General features: G+C 38.1%; 1 non-coding gene across 1 annotated transcript; it reads left to right on the top strand.

Moving 5' to 3' along the window:
- The first annotated feature begins 2760 nt into the window (after positions 1 to 2760).
- On the top strand, positions 2761 to 2864 carry LOC119627458 (small nucleolar RNA U13). The gene has a single exon (XR_005243650.1). It is a non-coding gene; the product is annotated as a small nucleolar RNA U13 (small nucleolar RNA).
- Positions 2865 to 19417: the final 16553 nt, after the last annotated feature.

Genomic DNA, 19417 nt, shown 5'->3' with positions numbered 1-19417 from the left:
AAGGTGCCAGCAAATCTGATGCCTGGTAAGTGTCATTTTTTTCACCGTAACCTCAGGAGAAGAAGGGCGATGAATTTCTCTGGGGTCTCTTTTATAGGGGCACTAATCCTACTAATCGTACTTATGAGGAGTCTGCCCTTATGATCTGATGACCTACCAAAGTTCCCACCTTCTAATATTTGGGGGTTAGGATTTCAACATATGAATTTTGAGGCACACAAACATTCAGACCACAGCACCATAGGGCACATATATTTATACACCACATTTTCTTTATCAATTCATCTGTTGATGGACATTTAGACTGCTTCCATATCTTGGCTATTGTGGACAATGTGGGAATAAACATGGGAATGCAGATGTCTTTTTAAAATCCTGACTTCAGTTCCTTTGGATGTATACCCAGAAGTGAGATTGCAGGATTATATGGTAGTTCTATTTTTAATTTTTTGAGGAACCTCCGTTGTGTTTTCCTTAGTGGCTACAACAATTTCCATTTCTATCAACAGTATCCAAAGATTCCCTTTCCTCCATATCCTTACTAGATATTAACGCATATACATTTTCAATAATTAAAAGTGGAGGCTTTGACTTGCAATTCTGATGGGGTAGCTTGCTATAGAACAATGCTCCTGCCAAGAAAACAAGAAAAGCCAGATAAAACACAAAAACCATCTGTTTGAAGGCATTGGTGAGCTGCCAAGAAAAAAGAAGATAATGGAGTGATATCTTTAAGTGCTGAAAGAAAATAACTAGAATCCTATAGTTGTAAGCAAATAACAGTGTGGAGCAGAAGAACCGAATAAAGCAGATAATGTCCCTACAGAGACCATTTCCCCCTTGCAAGCTTCCCTCACTAGAATTATAATCCCAAAGGCCTTTGCATTCAACTTTTATTTAGGACTCATCCTTAGGGTGGAGTAAAAGGGAGACAGACAGCAGAAGGCTTTAGTGTTGCTTCTGTGCCTTACCCCTAGAAACCAAAATCCCTTTCCCCTGCTCCTAGTTTTTGTTCTTTTTCTTTTTAACCCCAATTGGGATACAGGGAAGACTACAGTTCCCAGGGTTGTGGCCATACTCTATGCAGAAACAGCTCTGGAGAATCAGGGCAATTCTGCTGTCTTGTAGAGCTACTTCCTTAATTCTTGTCTCTGTTTTTGTATATCCCCCTGGGATAAGTAACATGGGGACTTCAGTAGCTCAGTCTTTGGAATCACCTGCTAAGTATTTTTAAATGGATCAGAGGGTGTGACTTATCTTTACCCAACTTTTGACGTAAGAATTCACTCAGTATTCCACTTTCCATCTTAAATGGGTCTGTTCCAGTTTTGTTTTAAAAAATTTATAAACTATTATTGCCCATTTACCCACATGAACTTTAGCATCTCAGTATTGTACACCTTCCCATTACTAATTCTACCAAATGTACAAGTTTATTTGTAGACAACATTTATGATATTGAGTATTCTGTATCCAGAAGCATGGTATCTATTTTTATTAAGTTGTCTATTTTTATTACTTCTGGAGCTTTATTTCAGTTGGTTCTGAATATTTCAAATTAAGTTTAATCCTGCATATTTCAATTATTTTTGTCAGTAGGCTCTTTTTACAATTATATGTTCTGCATTGTTGAATATATACAAAATCTTTAATGTTGTATATGCCATTTTTAACTCATTATCTTAGTAAATTTTTCTTAGTTCATTTCCTTTGGTTTTCTAGGCAAAGATCACAAGGAATCATACCTTTGTTGTGTCATTTCCAATAGTTATCCAACTTAATTCATTTCCATGGCTTGTTTTTTCTAAAACTTTCAGAACACTGTTAAACCATAGTTGTCACAGTGGTTATCCTTCTTCTCTACTTCTCTTTAATGGGAATCTCCTAGGATTTTATGATAATGTGTGCATGTTTCTCACATTAAACAAACAAAATTATCATCCTATTTCTAAAAAATTTATGTCCAGAACTAATATTAAATTACAGCTGCCTCTTGAACAATGCTGGGATTAGCAATACCTTACCCCCATGCAGTCTCAAATTCACACATAACTTTTGACTCCCCTAAAACTAAACTACTGATAGCCTACTGTTGACTGTAAGCCTTATGAATAACAGTCAATTAGCACATATTTTGTATGTTATATGTACTATATATTGTATTATTGCAATAAAGTAAGCTAGAGAAAATAAAATGCTATTAAGAAAATCATAAGGAAGAGAACATATATTTACTATTCATTAAGGGGAAATGGATCATCGTAAAGATCTTCATTCTCATCATCTTTACATTGAGTAGGCTGAGGAGGAGAAAGAAGCCATACCCTGAAGTTCTGCTTAATTCATCTAATAAATATCTATTTCATACATTCTTGTAAAAGGTATTTTTCTGTCATTGAGATTCCTTAATAAATAATACAGACCTAGTTCCTTTTCTTATGGAGCTTATGCTTTTACAAGGGAGATGACAAGTGACCATATAATCATTATTTAATTACAAACGTAGTGAGTGCTACAATGGCAAAGCACTTAAACTTCTGTTTTTGTTTCATGTCTTATTGAATCAGCCATAATTTCTAGAAAATCATTACCATAACTTTGTAATAGCAGTGATGCATGTAATTTTCATGTTTCTGATTTTGATAGACATGCTTCTAATGTGTAACCACTAAGATAAATGTTTTTTGAGATCATGTTGAAGAATTACATATTTATTCCTAGTTTTCTAGTATGTTTTCCCCTCAAAAAAATTATGTTGAGATCCTTTTGTGATTTGTAAACTTGATGATTGAGCTTTTATGCTTAGGCGTGAGATGTGCCTCCCTCATATCTTGTTATGACATTTGTACATTACCCATCTGATTCGAGAAAAATAAAGAAGAAAATAATTATGTTGAAAGTTATCAGATGCTTTTTCAGCATCTTTTAAGATTTTTAGGGGGCGGAGCAAGATGGCCAAATAGGAACAGCTCCAGTCTCCAACTCCCAGCGTGAGCGACACAGAAGACCGGTGATTTCTGCATTTTCAACTGAGGTACTGGGTTCATCTCACTAGGGAGTGCCGGACAATCGGTGCTGGTCAGCTGCTGCAGCCTGACCAGCGAGAGCTGAAGCAGGGCAAGGCATCGCCTCACCTGGGAAGCGCAAGGGGGAAGGGAATCCCTTTTCCTAGCCAGGGGAAGTGAGACACACAACACCTGGAAAATCGGGTAACTCCCACCCCAATACTGCACTTTAAGCAAACGGGCACACCAGGAGATTATATCCCACACCTGGCCGGGAGAGTCCCATGCCCACGGAGCCTCCCTCATTGCTAGCACAGCAGTCTGTGATCTAACCTCAAGGCAGCAGCAAGGCTGGGGGAGTGACGCCCACCATTGCTGAGGCTTAAGTAGGTAAACAAAGCCGCTGGGAAGCTCAAACTGGGTGGAGCTCACAGCAGCTCAAGGGAACCTGCCTGTCTCTGTAGACTCCACCTCTGGGGACAGGGCACAGATAAACAAAAACAAAAGCAGCAGAAACCTCTGCAGACGCAAACGACTCTGTCTGACAGCTTTGAAGAGAGCAGTGGATCTCCCAACACGGAGGCTGAGATCTGAGAAGGGACAGACTGCCTGCTCAAGTGGGTCCCTGACCCCTGAGTAGCCTAACTGGGAGACATCCCCCACTAGGGGCAGTCTGACACCCCACACCTCACAGGGTGGAGTACACCCCTGAGAGGAAGCTTCCAAAGCAAGAATCAGACAGGTACACTTTCTGTTCAGCAATATTCTATCTTCTGCAGCCTCTGCTGCTGATACCCAGGCAAACAGGGTCTGGAGTGGACCTCAGGCAATCTCCAACAGTCCTACAGCTGAGGGTCCTGACTGTTAGAAGGAAAACTATCAATCAGGAAGGACACCTACACCAAAACCCCATCAGTACGTCACCATCATCAAAGACCAGAGGCAGATAAAACCACAAAGATGGGGAAAAAGCAGGGCAGAAAAGCTGGAAATTCAAAAAATAAGAGTGCATCTCCCCCGGCAAAGGAGCGCAGCTCATCACCAGCAATGGATCAAAGCTGGATGGAGAATGACTTTGACGAGATGAGAGAAGAAGGCTTCAGTCCATCAAACTTCTCAGAGCTAAAGGAGGAATTACGTACCCAGCGCAAAAAACTAAAAATCTTGAAAAAAAAAGTGGAAGAATTGATAGCTAGAGTAATTACTGCAGAGAAGGTCATAAACGAAATGAAAGAGATGAAAACCATGACACGAGAAATACGTGACAAATGCACAAGCTTCAGTAACTGACTAGATCAACTGGAGGAAAGAGTATCAGCGATTGAGGATCAAACGAATGAAATGAAGCGAGAAGAGAAACCAAAAGAAAAAAGAAGAAAAAGAAATGAACAAAGCCTGCAAGAAGTATGGGATTATGTAAAAAGACCAAATCTACGTCTGATTGGGGTGCCTGAAAGTGAGAGGGAAAATGGAACCAAGTTGGAAAACACTCTTGAGGATATCATCCAGGAGAACTTCCCCAACCTAGTAGGGCAGGCCAACATTCAAATCCAGGAAATACAGAGAATGCCACAAAGATACTCCTCGAGAAGAGCAACTCCAAGACACATAATTGCCAGATTCACCAAAGTTGAAATGAAGGAAAAAATCTTAAGGGCAGCCAGAGAGAAAGGTCAGGTTACCCACAAAGGGAAGCCCATCAGACTAACAGCAGATCTCACCAGATCTCTCGGCAGAAACTCTACAAGCCAGAAGAGAGTGGGGGCCAATATTCAACATTCTTAAAGAAAAGAATTTTAAACCCAGAATTTCATATCCAGCCAAACTAAGTTTCATCAGTGAAGGAGAAATAAAATCCTTTACAGATAAGCAAATGCTTAGAGATTTTGTCACCACCAGGCCTGCCTTACAAGAGACCCTGAAGGAAGCACTAAACATGGAAAGGAACAACCGGTACCAGCCATCGCAAAAACATGCCAAAATGTAAAGACCATCGATGCTAGGAAGAAACTGCATCAACTAACGAGCAAAATAACCAGTTAATATCATAATGGCAGGATCAAGTTCACACATAACAATATTAACCTTAAGTGTAAATGGACTAAATGCTCCAATTAAAAGACACAGACTGGCAAACTGGATAAAGAATCAAGACCCATCAGTCTGCTGTATTCAGGAGACCCATCTCACATGCAGAGACATACATAGGCTCAAAATAAAGGGATGGAGGAAGATTTACCAAGCAAATGGAGAACAAAAAAAAAGCAAGGGTTGCAATACTAGTCTCTGATAAAACAGACTTCAAACCATCAAAGATCAAAAGAGACAAAGAAGGCCATTACATAATGGTACAGGGATCAATTCAACAGAAAGAGCTAACTATCCTAAATATACATGCACCCAATACAGGAGCACCCAGATTCATAAAGGAAGTCCTTAGAGACTTACAAAGAGACTTAGACTCCCATACAATAATAATGGGAGACTTCAACACTCCACTGTCAACATTAGACAGATCAACGAGACAGAAAGTTAACAAGGATATCCAGGAATTGAACTCATCTCTGCAGCAAGCAGACCTAATAGACATCTATAGAACTCTCCACCCCAAATCAACAGAATATACATTCTTCTCAGCACCACATCACACTTATTCCAAAATTGACCACATAATTGGAAGTAAAGCACTCCTCAGCAAATGTACAAGAACAGAAATTATAACAAACTGTCTCTCAGACCACAGTGCAATCAAACTAGAACTCAGGACTAAGAAACTCAATCAAAACCGCTCAACTACATGGAAACTGAACAACCTGCTCCTGAATGACTATGGGGTACATAAAGAAATGAAGGCAGAAATAAAGATGTTCTTTGAAACCAATGAGAACAAAGATACAACATACCAGAATCTCTGGGACACATTTAAAGCAGTGTGTAGAAGGAAATTTATAGCACTAAATGCCCACAAGAGAAAGCTGGAAAGATCTAAAATTGACACTCTAACATCACAATTAAAAGAACTAGAGAAGCAAGAGCAAACACATTCAAAAGCTAGCAGAAGGCAAGAAATAACTAAGATCAGAGCAGAACTGAAGGAGATAGAAACACAAAAAACCCTCCAAAAAATCAATGAATCCAGGAGTTGGTTTTTTGAAAAGATCAACAAAATTGACAGACCGCTAGCTAGCAAGACTAATAAAGAAGAAAAGAGAGAAGAATCAAATAGACGCAATAAAAAATGATAAAGGGGATATCACCACCGACACCACAGAAATACAAACTACCATCAGAGAATACTATAAACACCTCTACGCAAATAAACTAGAAAATCTAGAAGAAATGGATAATTTCCTGGACACTTACACTCTTCCAAGACTAAACCAGGAAGAAGTTGAATCCCTGAATAGACCAATAGCCGGCTCTGAAATTGAGGCAATAATTAATAGCCTACCAACCAAAAAAAGTCCAGGACCAGATGGATTTACAGCTGAATTCTACCAGAGGTACAAGGAGGAGCTGGTACCATTCCTTCTGAAACTATTCCAATCAATAGAAAAAGAGGGAATCCTCCCTAACTCATTTTATGAGGCCAACATCATCCTGATACCAAAGCCTGACAGAGACACAACAAAAAAAGAGAATTTTCAACATCCATGTAAAAATCCTCAATAAAATACTGGCAAACTGGATTCAGCAGCACATCAAAAAGCTTATCCACCATGATCAAGTGGGCTTCATCCCTGGGATGCAAGGCTGGTTCAACATTCGCAAATCAATAAACATAATCCAGCATATAAACAGAACCAAAGACAAGAACCACATGATTATCTCAACAGATGCAGAAAAGGCTTTTGACAAAATTCAACAGCCTTTCATGCTAAAAACTCTCAATAAATTCGGTATTGATGGAACGTACCTCAAAATAATAAGAGCTATTTATGACAAACCCACAGCCAATATCATACTGAATGGGCAAAAACTGAAAAATTCCCTTTGAAAACTGGCACAAGACAGGGATGCCCTCTCTCACCACTCCTGTTCAACATAGTGTTGGAAGTTCTGGCTAGGGCAATCAGGCAAGAGAAAGAAATCAAGGGGATTCAGTTAGGAAAAGAAGAAGTCAAATTGTCCCTGTTTGCAGATGACATGATTGTATATTTAGAAAACCCCATTGTCTCAGTCCAAAATCTCCTTAAGCTGATAAGCAACTTCAGCAAAGTCTCAGGATACAAAATTAATGTGCAAAAATCACAAGCATTCTTATACACCAGTAACAGACAAACAGAGAGCCAAATCAGGAATGAACTTCCATTCACAATTGCTTCAAAGAGAATAAAATACCTAGGAATCCAACTTACAAGGGATGTAAAGGACCTCTTCAAGGAGAACTACAAACCACTGCTCAGTGAAATAAAAGAGGACACAAACAAATGGAAGAACATACCATGCTCATGGATAGGAAGAATCAATATTGTGAAAATGGCCATACTGCCCAAGGTAATTTATAGATTCAATGCCATCCCCATCAAGCTACCAATGAGTTTCTTCACAGAATTGGAAAAAACTGCTTTAAAGTTCATATGGAACCAAAAAAGAGCCTGCATCTCCAAGACAATCTTAAGTCAAAAGAACAAAGCTGGAGGCATCACGCTACCTGACTTCAAACTATACTACAAGGCTACAGTAACCAAAACAGCATGGTACTGGTACCAAAACAGACATATAGAGCAATGGAACAGAACAGAGTCCTCAGAAATAATACCACACATCTACAGCCATCTGATCTTTGACAAACCTGAGAGAAACAAGAAATGCGGAAAGGATTCCCCATTTAGTAAATGGTGCTGGGAAAATTGGCTAGCCATAAGTAGAAAGCTGAAACTGGATCCTTTCCTTACTCCTTACACGAAAATTAATTCAAGATGGATTAGAGACTTAAATTTTAGACCCAATACCATAAAAACCCTAGAAGAAAACCTAGGTAGTACCATTCAGGACATAGGCATGGGCAAAGACTTCATGTCTAAAACACCAAAAGCAACAGCAGCAAAAGCCAAAATTGACAAATGGGATCTAATAAACTAAAGAGCTTCTGCACAGCAAAAGAAACTACCATCAGAGTGAACAGGCAACCTACAGAATGGGAGAAAATTTTTGCAATCTACTCATCTGACAAAGGGCTAATATCCAGAACCTGCAAAGAACTCAAACAAATTTACAAGAAAAAAACAAACAACCCCATCAAAAAGTGGGCAAAGGATATGAACAGACATTTCTCAAAAGAAGACATTCATACAGACAACAGACACATGAAAAAATGCTCATCATCACTGGCCATCAGAGAAATGCAAATCAAAACCACAATGAGATACCATCTCACACCAGTTAGAATGGCGATCATTAAAAAGTCAGGAAACAACAGGTGCTGGAGAGGATGTGGAGAAATAGCATCACTTTTACACTGTTGGTGGGATTGTAAACTAGTTCAACCATTATGGAAAACAGTATGGCAATTCCTCAAGGATCTAGAACTAGATGTACCATATGACCCAGCCATCCCATTACTGGGTATATACCCAAAGGATTATAAATCATGCTGCTATAAAGACACATGCACACGTATGTTTATTGCGGCACTATTCACAATAGCAAAGACTTGGAATCAACCCAAATGTCCATCAGTGACAGACTGGATTAAGAAAATGTGGCACATATACACCATGGAATACTATGCAGCCATAAAAAAGGATGAGTTTGTGTCCTTTGTAGGGACATGGATGCAGCTGGAAACCATCATTCTTAGCAAACTATCACAAGAACAGAAAACCAAACAGCGCATGTTCTCACTCATAGGTGGGAACTGAACAATGAGATCACTTGGTCTCTGGAAGGGGAACATCACACACTGGGGCCTATCATGGGGAGGGGGAAGGGGGGAGGGATTGCATTGGGAGTTATACCTGATGTAAATGACGAGTTGATGGGTGCTGACGCGTTGATGGGTGCAGCACAGCAACATGGCACAAGTATACATATGTAACAAACCCGCACGTTATGCACATGTACCCTAGAACTTAAAAGTATAATAATAATAAATAAATAAATAAATAAAAGATTTTTATATAAGTTTTCTTATTAGGCTCGTTTGTTTCACATTTCATGTATTGAGATATTCTAATAACAAAGTACTTTGCAGGATTACAGTAAAAAAAACTAGATAGAGATGGTGATCATTTAAATTTACCTGAATTTCATTGGCTTGTACTTTGTTTAGTATTTTATTGAAAGTGAGCTGGGCCACTATTTTGGTCCTATTATTTTCCAGTTTTTAATCATTTTTAATATTTTTCTGTGATCTGCAATTGTTCATGTAAATGTGTGACAATTTAAACAAAAAGAAGGGAAAGAAATTTGGTAATTTATAATATTATATTAGTTATAGGGCAGGAATACTACCTAGGCCCCAGACTCACAAAACCAAAATGTTTTACTAATGTATCTTGACGAACTTTTTAAAAGATTATCCGGTTTATAATCTTAAGTTCTCTAGCCTTAAAAAATATATAAACCTATGTCATAAGAAGTTAATCTGACTGGCTTTTATTTAGTACTTTGAATTTAGTTCTAAGGACTCGGGAAGGGGAACATCACACATCGGGGTCTATCATGGGGAGGGGGGAGGGGGGAGGGATTGCATTGGGAGTTATACCTGATGTAAATGACGAGTTGATGGGTGCTGACGAGTTGATGGGTGCAGCACACCAACATGGCACAAGTATACATATGTAACAAACCTGCACGTTATGCACATGTACCCTAGAACTTAAAGTATAATAATAATAAAAAAAAAAGAAAGAAAAAATAATCATCATAATGACAACTCCTCAGGATGAGAAAGATGGAGAAGTCCCACTAGGCAGAGAATTGTGATTTCCGTGGCACCAGTAAGTACCTGTTTATTGTATACCTGTCCGATTGAATTAAAATTATTTACTTACATGTAGATAATCCCCACTGGCCAGTGGCATCTTATGGTGATGACTTAATCAGCCATCTGCCCCTACATCCTGGTGCATCTCCCAGCACATGCAGTTACTTCAAATCTTCATTGTAGGAAGGAATGTATGGGGCTATAGAGGACACCCCAAAATCTAAATGCCAATTCTTACTCTTCCAATGTCCCAATAAAATACCTGAAGAAGAAACATTATACAGGCATAGAAATGATTTAAAGATTAGGTTGAAGGAGGAAAACATGCAAATGTCAGGGACTTTCACTGATGGATGGACAATTGTTACAATGTACACAGTGCTTCTGCAATGATCTCTTACCAAGAAGAAAGGCAGCCTGCTTTCCTAGAGATGCCATCAGATTCACAGAGACCTGTACAAAATGTGTTTTCTTGAGGGTCCACATCTAGTTACACGAGCTCAGGAAAGTCACATAATTTTTCTGGATCTCTGTTTTTCCAGCTGTAACACACAGGGGTGATAAGTCTGTTTGAGAGTCTCTTCTGTACCTCATATCTTTTGATTCCAAGATGAATGAAAAACAAGCACCGGTTTTCTGAAAGATTTACTATAAAACATAAAGTCAAATTCTACCTTTTTATAATAATAAAAGTGAGTTGGAGATTGTCCATCCACCTGCCATCCCCATGAGCAGAAATTTCTCCTAAAGGAAACAGAAACACAATACAGTCCCAAAATATCAAGACTTTATATCTGTCAGAAGGAGAAATGATTATTTGCTCTTGGTAATATGGGACAGTTATTCTAGCCAAATAAGTTAAACAGGTTTGTCTTCCCAATATTTGAGACCTGAAGCTTGCTTTCTTATTTCTGCTCTGAGAGTGTTTGATTTGGTTAATGTTTAGCAGAAGGAAAAAGAAGAGAGAGAGAGAGTGTGTGTGCATGTTTGAAAATTGCAGTCACTTTTCTTCTAAAGCCACAGGCTATGATGTCAAGAAGTAAATGATAGAAGATGTCAGCTCTCCTATCTATCACCTCAGCTTTGCAGTTTCTCTGGGGGCCTCATGTGCTCTTACAGCTTCTTAAACAGGAAGTAGACCTGGCAAAAAATGTAAGTGCATTTTACACTTGATATACCACAGACTCAGCCAGAACAGTTCTAAACAGAAGACTTCACAGAAATCCTGACACTTTGTTTTTTGCCAAAGAACAGAGTCTTTTTCAGATAATGCTGATTTGAGGATCATGGACATTTTCCTTAATTTCTCCTTACCAAGTCTGTTGGGAAGGAGGAAATTGGTGCCTTTGAACAGATTATCCCCCCACACAATAGCACTTGATAAGTGGCAGTAAGCAGCACAGGTGAGTGCTGTTAGAAGGTGGGGTGGGAAAGAGGAAGAAGGCAGAGGAGGAGCCAATTAGAGTTAAATGGAAAGACCAGAGCAACCCAAGAGTGCCTGAGAGCACTGGGTGTTGAGAAGACCTGCAGGAAGGGAATGGTGAGTTAAGAATGTTATAATGAGAACTCCTTTTGTCTACTCCATATCTTTGTTTACTATAGACAGCTGGGGTTTTGTACAAACTGTGTGTTCTCATGAGAATCTAGAGCTGACTGCTCTGAGCATTTCTTGGTACATACTGTGGGATTTTGACTAATGCTGGCAAAGATCTTTAATTTATTCCAAGGATTGGAGTATACAGGAATTTGTTTTTTATTACATAGATCAATCATTAGAAACAGTTTAGATGATATTATTCATGCAGTTAACCTGAAATGAGTATGATAATAGTTGCAGGAAACAACCATTACCCTCATAAACTTGGAGATTAAATTAAATCATTTTTGTTAAACTCATTTATTGAAAAAAAAAGTATCGATTCTCCCAGTAATAATGTGATTCTGTGAATTGAATTTTATGTTATTTAGGAACTTCAGAGTAAAAATTTTCCAAGGCTTGTTTCTCTTGGATGAAGGGCTGTAAAATCTCATTTTGGATGTAGAATATTATGATCGCATAAATTACTCAGGGTTTATGATGTGAAGTTTTTAAGAAAAGCAAATAGTTTTTGTTTGTTTGTTGTTTTTTGCTTTTAAAAATTCCAGGAGTATGTGGCTCCCTGAAGAGATGCTTCTTTTCAACCTCAAATCAACTTTGTTTCTTGGCTCTTTCATAAACTTTCCTGTGCTACAAGTATTTCCAAGGGAGATTGTGTCCTATGTTTTCAGATTCTGCCAAGAAAAAATATTCCGTTGCTCACAGTTGCATTTATATCATTTGGTTATTATCTATGATAGAACATAGCTAAGGAAAGAGGTCAATACTGACTTCTTATTAATACTGTATCCATAAATATTGACTATGTAGTTGAATTGGCCTTATAAACAGATAAGTTAAGCAACTAAATTTGCAATGAAAATTTCTACATCTGTTCACTAATTTCTGAAATTCTTAAATGGGTAATGTCTCTCATAAGTATAAATTGTTTTAATCTAAGTTGCCTCGATATGTCAAATCTAACACAACAACTTGCATATAGATAGTTTATTCTGGAAAACGATCACAAAGAATGAAAGTAAAGAATAGGGGAGAGAGGAAAAATAATCCAAGGGTGTGTTATTAAAAGTTTTTACTGCTGTAGGCAGCTGAAACTCAAGCCACATGGGAACATCTGAGGACCCAATGATAATTCACCTGAGAGTTATTCACTCGAGGGATGCAAGGGGAGAATATTTATCAAGCAAATTTTGTTCCCCATTGGTGAATACTTCATGGGATATTAACTCCATCTTACTTCCAGGTTTGCCTGGAGACCAGAATAGCTGAACAAGTTTTGGCGGGTATTAGGGAGGCAGTGGTGGAGAAGTGCTAAGACACAGAAATCAAGAGATGCATGGTGGAGCTGAACAGAGGTGCTGTCAGGCTACATTCTCAGGCATTGGTAGCCACACCAAGGGCTAGAGTGAAAAAGGAGCCTAGAGAATATGAGGCAGAGCCCAAGAAGTCCAGAGATAAAGCTTAAAAGATAAACATTTATTTTCCATTTAGTATAAGAAGGTCTCCTTAGAGCATATCTGTGGAGGGTCAGTGATACAGAGGATGGTGAGTATCTGAGGGAGGAGACATGCTAAGCCGTGCACATAAGGAAGATCATACTGGGGGTTGGTAGAGGGTTTAAAATGACCAGCTTGGCCTAGTTTGGATTTTCAACTAAGGCTAAGACTGCCTGAAATTCACTGAAGACTCTGTAGAATTATAGTGAATTCAGGGTCATCTATTTAACTTCCCATCTGTAGCTTATACCCTCTGTCAGCAGGCATTGACCTTTGCCTAAAGTTCTCTCATGTGAAAGCACTCACGGTCTTCTGAGTTAATAGCTTGAGACATTCCTAACTACTAGATACTGTGACAAAAACTTATCTTTCTGAGATTCCTGCTTATGAGTTTTGGATCCTTGGGGCCATGCAGAACTATTAAGATCTGAAGAGTTATCATGGCTTCCTGAATCTTTAATCATTAGGCTAAACATCTCTAATTTCTATAGACACTTATTCCTCAGTTAATAGTATTTATAGGTCTTGCTTCTCTGAAATCTTCCATATTGAGGTGTCCCAAATAAAGTGCTAGACAATGCATTGTAAACTGATGAAGACTGGAGGGATATCATTTCCTCCCTCAGGCTAGGTGACATAGTTCTAGTAATATAGGCTGAAACTGACAGAGCTTTCTCAGAAGCTGCTACGCACTGCTATGTGTAACTGAATTCACTGCTGACAAAAGCCCCTGGCTCTTTTTCATATGAGCTACAGCTAAACCATATTTTAATCTATCTTTGTACTTTTATTAGTTAGTTTGATTTTTTGGAGGGGTGGAGCAAGGGAAGAATCTTACATAAATCTTTATTGAAATTAATCTTCTTAGATCAGTCAATTGTTTTGACCTGATAAGACCTTTCATAGCCATAATTTGACATTCAACGTGTTTGTTATTGTTTTTAGCTTCTTATCACTGGCAAGGAAAAAGAAAAAAAGATTTATTAAGACAGGAGTTGCATTACCGCAAGTAGAAATGTCTGTCTCGTAATGGCCATTCAGCCAGTTATTAAACCTACCAAATGTACTAGCATACAAGCCAGGGAGAACTGGAAACATTGTAGGTCTTTATCTTTGAACAGGAGAAGCCAGTTGATATGGTTAGGCTTTGTGTCCCCACTCAAATCTCATCTTGAATTATAATCGTCATAACCCCCATAATCCCCCTATGTCAAGGAAGAGACCAGGTGGAGTTAATTGGATCATGGGGATGGTTTATCCCATGCTGTTCTTGTGACAGTGAGTGAGTTCTCCCGAGGTCTGATGGTTTTATAAGCATTGAGTGTTCCTCCTGCATTCATTCTCCTTCCTGCTGCCTTGTGAAGAAGGTGCCTTGCTTCCCCTTTGCCTTCTGCCATGATTGTAAGTTTCCTGCAGCCTTCCCAGTCATGCTGAACTGTGAGTCAATTAAACCTTTTTCCTTTATAAGTTACCCAGTCTCATGCAGTTCTTTAAAGCAGTGGGAAAACAGACTAATACACCAGTAATCCTCAGAAAATGCATCCCAGCAAGTAAGATAAGACGCTAGCCCAATTCTAGCATTCATCAGTGTCTAAGGAAGAGTCCAATTGGTGGTGGCAAAGTGAAGACAGCACTTTTGTATTTCTGAGAAGAAGCGTTGTATAGTGGCGGGTATAGTTGAGGCCATTAACTAGAAGTTATTTTGGTGGGAATCATCAGGAAAATCTAACAGAGTTCACTGCTTGGAGAAAAGACTGTTAGGAATAAAGCAAGAAAATTGCCCTCCTTTTCCCTCCCCCACCATAAAGGATGGGATGGAAAGTACGATTTTCAAATTGTCACAGGTTTCTAAGGAATATTTTCGTATGACCCATGAGTTTTGCCTTTAAAGAGTGGACAACAACAACAAAATGTTTCCAAATTCCATTTGTCTTTTAGCGTCCTTTTGCCAGGCTACTCCACTTTGCTTACTTTGGGGCAGGGCCAGTGGAGTGAGGACTGAGCAGGAACTAGCACTTAAGTACACACAAAATACATCAATATGGGCATGAATTTTTGTCATTATCCTCACCCAACAATAACAGCTCCCCAATTCCCTCTTTGAGTTCCCAAAACGTGTAATAAGTACCACCTTTAGTTCTAAATCTACATTCTATTTCCTCACTAGAACCAGAGCTCTGCCATGCACCCCGGTTCATTTCCCTGGGGCCATGATACCTTGCCTGTCTCTTTTTCAATAATCTACCCTTGGGACACAATATAGACAGAATAATGGCCTCCTAATGATGTTCACATCCTAAGCTCTAGAATCTATTACATTATACAGTAAAGGGGAATTAATATTACAAATGGAATTAAGGTTAGTATTCAGCTGCCTTCAAGATAAAGACATTATCCTGGATTATCAAGAGAAGCCTTGTGTAATTATAAGCGTCCTTGAAAGTGGAGGAGATAGGCAGAAGAAATCACAGAAAGAGATGCGATGATGAACGGAAAGTCAGAGTAAGGTGTTATGAGAAGGACTCAATAGACCATTGCTGGCTTTGAAGATGAAGGAAAGGGTTAGGGGCTGCGGAATTCAGGTAGCCTCTAGACACAGGAAAAAACAAGGAAACAGATTCTTCTGTAGAGATTACAGAAGAGAATGCATTTTTGCCTGACACCTTGATTCTAGCCCAGTGAAACCAATGTCAGAGATCTAACTTTCAGATAATAAGAGAATAAGTTTGTGTGGTGTAAGCAGGTAAATTTGTGGCAGTTTGATTCAGCAACAATAAGGAACTAATACAAAACTATATAATGTTTCTTTCTCTTTCAAATGATTATTGGGATCTTGATTAAACCTGAAACCATGGCTCTTCAAATGATGACCACTCTTAGTTAAAATAAAAAAATTAAATTAACAAAATTATATATATTTATCTTAGCATGATGTTTTAAAATATATACATTGTAGAATAGCTAAGTCATCCTAATTAATATATGCATTACATTGCATAACTTATTTTTTGTGGTGAGAACACAAAATGTATTCTTAGCAATTTTCAAGAATAAAATACATTGTCATTAACTATAGTCACCATGTTGGACAATAGATCCTTTGAGCTTATTTCTATCTAACTGAAATTGTCGATCCTTTCACCAACAACTCCTAAATCGTTTCCCACCCACTTCTTAGTAACCACCATTCTACTTTCTGTTTCTATGAGTTTAACTTTTTTAGATTCTACATATAAGTGAGATCATACAGTATTTATCTTTCTGTGCCTGGCTTATTTCACTTAGCATAAGAACCTCTGGGTTCATCTATGTTGTTGCAAATGACAGAATCTCCTTCTTGTTTAAGGCTGAAGAGCATTCCATTATATACATATACAATGTTTTCTTTATCCATTCATCAGTTGATGGACACTTAAGTTGATTGTATATCTTAGCCACTGAATAGTGCTGCAATGAACATGAGAGTGCAGATATCTCTTCAATATACTGATTTCATGTACTTTGGATATATATCCAGTAGTAGGATTTAAAGTAATTATTTATAGGTAAGGAATTTACTACTGTCATTTTGCCGCTTTCTGATTGTTTTATAGATACTTCTTCCTTTCTTCTTGTCTTGCTGTTTTTCTTTTTTATTAGATGATTTTCTCTAGTGTTATGCTTTGATTTCATACTTTTTATCTGTTGTGAATCTACTATAGGTTTTTGCTTCGTGCTTACTGTGAGGCTTGTAGTTATAACAGGCTATTTTTAACTGATAACTACTTTTGATTGTATTTAAAAAACTCAACCTTTTTATTTCACTTCCCCCCATCTTATGTTTTCAAAGTCATAATTTATAGTTTTTTATATTGTGCATCCCCTAACAAATTATTGTTGTTATTAATAGTTTTGTTTTAAACCTTTATACTAAAGAAATAAGTGACTTACACACCATAGTTTCAGTATTAGAGTTTTCTAAATTTGATTATGTACTTACTTTTGACAGTGAGTTTTATGCTTTCATATGTTTTCATATTATTAATTGGTGCCTCTTTCTTTCAGCTTAGAGGAGTCCCTTTAAGATTTTTTATAAGACTTCTGGTGACGATGACTCTCTCAGTTCTTCTTAGTCATTTCTCCTTCATTCCTGAAGGACAGATTTGTTGGGTACAATATTCTCAGTCTGCAGTGTTTTTCCTTTAGCACTTTGACTATATGAAGCTACTCTTTCCTTGCCTGTCAAATTTCTGCTGTGAAGTCTGCTATCAGCCTTATTAAAGCTCTGCTTATATGTGATATGCTTATATTGTTGATATCTTGTTGTTCTCAGGAGCCTATCTTTGTCTTTGAATTTTCAGTTTGGTTATGTGTCTTAGGATTGTCCTGTTTGGATTGAATTTCATTTGAGGCTTTTGACTTTCCTGTTCTTGGATATATATATTTGCCCCAATTTGGAAAGTTTTCTGCTATTATTTCTTTAAGTAAACTTTCTATCTTTTTGTCCCTTTCTTCTCCTTCTTAAACTCCTATATCTCAAACATTTACCCTTTTGATGCTATCCCATAAATCCCATAAGATTTCTTCATTCCCTTTCATTCTTTTTTTTTCTCTGATTGTATATTTTCAAATAACCTGTCTTTAACTTCACAGATTTTTTTTCTTCTGCTATATGAATTCTGTTGTTAATGCTTTTTGTTACATTTAAAAATTTTTTATTTATTGTATTTTTCAGCTCCATAATTTGTTTGTTGTTTTTTGAAAATAATTTCAATCTCTCTGTTACATTTATAATTTTGGTCATTTATTGTCTTCCTGATTTAATTAAATTGTTTCTCTCTATTTTCTTGAGGCTCACTGAACCTCCTTAACACAATTATTTTAAATTACTTATCAGGCATTTTTTGTGTCTCCATTTTTTTGTGGTCAGGTCCTGGAAATTATAGTGTTCTTTTGGTGATGTTATAGCTCATTGATTTTTCATGTTTCTTGTTGCCTTACACTGATATCTGCACATTTGAAAAAGTAGAGACTTATTCTAATATTTGCAGACTGGTTTTGTCTGGGAAAGCTCTTCACCAGTCAGCCCATGCAGAGATTTTGGGCAGGGACAGGCTATCTGGGGTGGTCTGTGGGAAGGCTTGCTGCTGGAGTCTTTGGGGAAGTTTGATCAGCAGGTGGATGCCTGGCACCTAAGTTCACAGGGGCTTACCAGGTGCTGCGGTGGGCCTTGAGCCTAAGTCTGCAGTGGCCAGTCTGGTACTAGGATGGGCCTGATAGCTGTGTTCACTGGGACAGGCCTGGAGCCTGAGTCCACTGGGATGGGCCTAGAACCTGAGTCCATGGGCACTAGCCTGGGACTGGGGAAGATCTGGGGCCTGAGCAAATGAAGATGGGTCTGCGCTCTGGGTCTTCAGGTGTGGACCTGGACCCTGGGTCTGTTGGAACATGAGGCAATAAGGGCCAATATGGAGGATGCAGCTGCAGGGACCAACCTCAACAGACCTGGAGTCTGTGTCTATATGTGGCAACCTGGTGCCTGAGGCCATAGATGTGCCTCTGTTGCTAGAAAAATAAATAAAAATAAATTTACAACTGAACATAGTGCAGTTAAAGAAAACCCAAAGGTAAAGCAAACACCTCAAAAGTAGTCAGAGATAAAAGGACAGAGTTTCCCAAAAGAGCAAGGTTTAAACTAACAATTGACTTTTCAACAACAGCAACAGAGGACATAAAACAGTTATGTGATATTTTCAACTTGCTGGAAGAAAAGAACTGCCAATCCAGGTGGTAAAAATATTCTTATGATATTCTTATTCTCAAAAAATTCTTAAAAAATCAAGAAAATTAGGAACATTTCCAGGCAAATAAAAATACATTTCACTATTAGCAGACCCATGCTAAAGAAAATTCTAAAATATATTCTTAAGACAAGAGGAAAATGATCAGATAGAAAGATTCAGGAGAAAAATAAAAAGCAATAACATTGACTATAAGTTCCATAATGGCAGGGCTGGGCTCCATCCTGTCCACTGCTGACCTTAGCCATTTAAAGGATGAATGAGATAATAAAGTAAGTTTGAAATAAAGATGAGATTTCCAGTCATGAGAGCTGCTTACAGATGGAATAAGCTGTCCCAAAAAATGAGATATAGAAGCAGAAACAAACCAACTGATGCATTCCAGGCCTTGACTTTAATCCAGGAACGTCTGGATATTTAACTTAACTATCATTGACTGAGCTCCAGTGAGCCAAATACTTTTGCATGCATTATCTCGCTAAATGCTAATATCTACACCATGAAGTAGGCAAAATTATCTTTATTTTACAAATAATGAACTAAAGCTCAAAGAGGCCACAATCAGGGAAAGAGGTGTACAATTGGAAAAAGAGGTGCAATTAGGGTTC

This window comes from Chlorocebus sabaeus, chromosome 14 (assembly GCF_047675955.1).
Source record: "Chlorocebus sabaeus isolate Y175 chromosome 14, mChlSab1.0.hap1, whole genome shotgun sequence".
Classification (NCBI taxonomy): Eukaryota; Metazoa; Chordata; class Mammalia; order Primates; family Cercopithecidae; genus Chlorocebus; species Chlorocebus sabaeus.
Note: the sequence above shows the minus strand (reverse complement) of the source record. Positions and strands in the feature narration are given on the sequence as shown.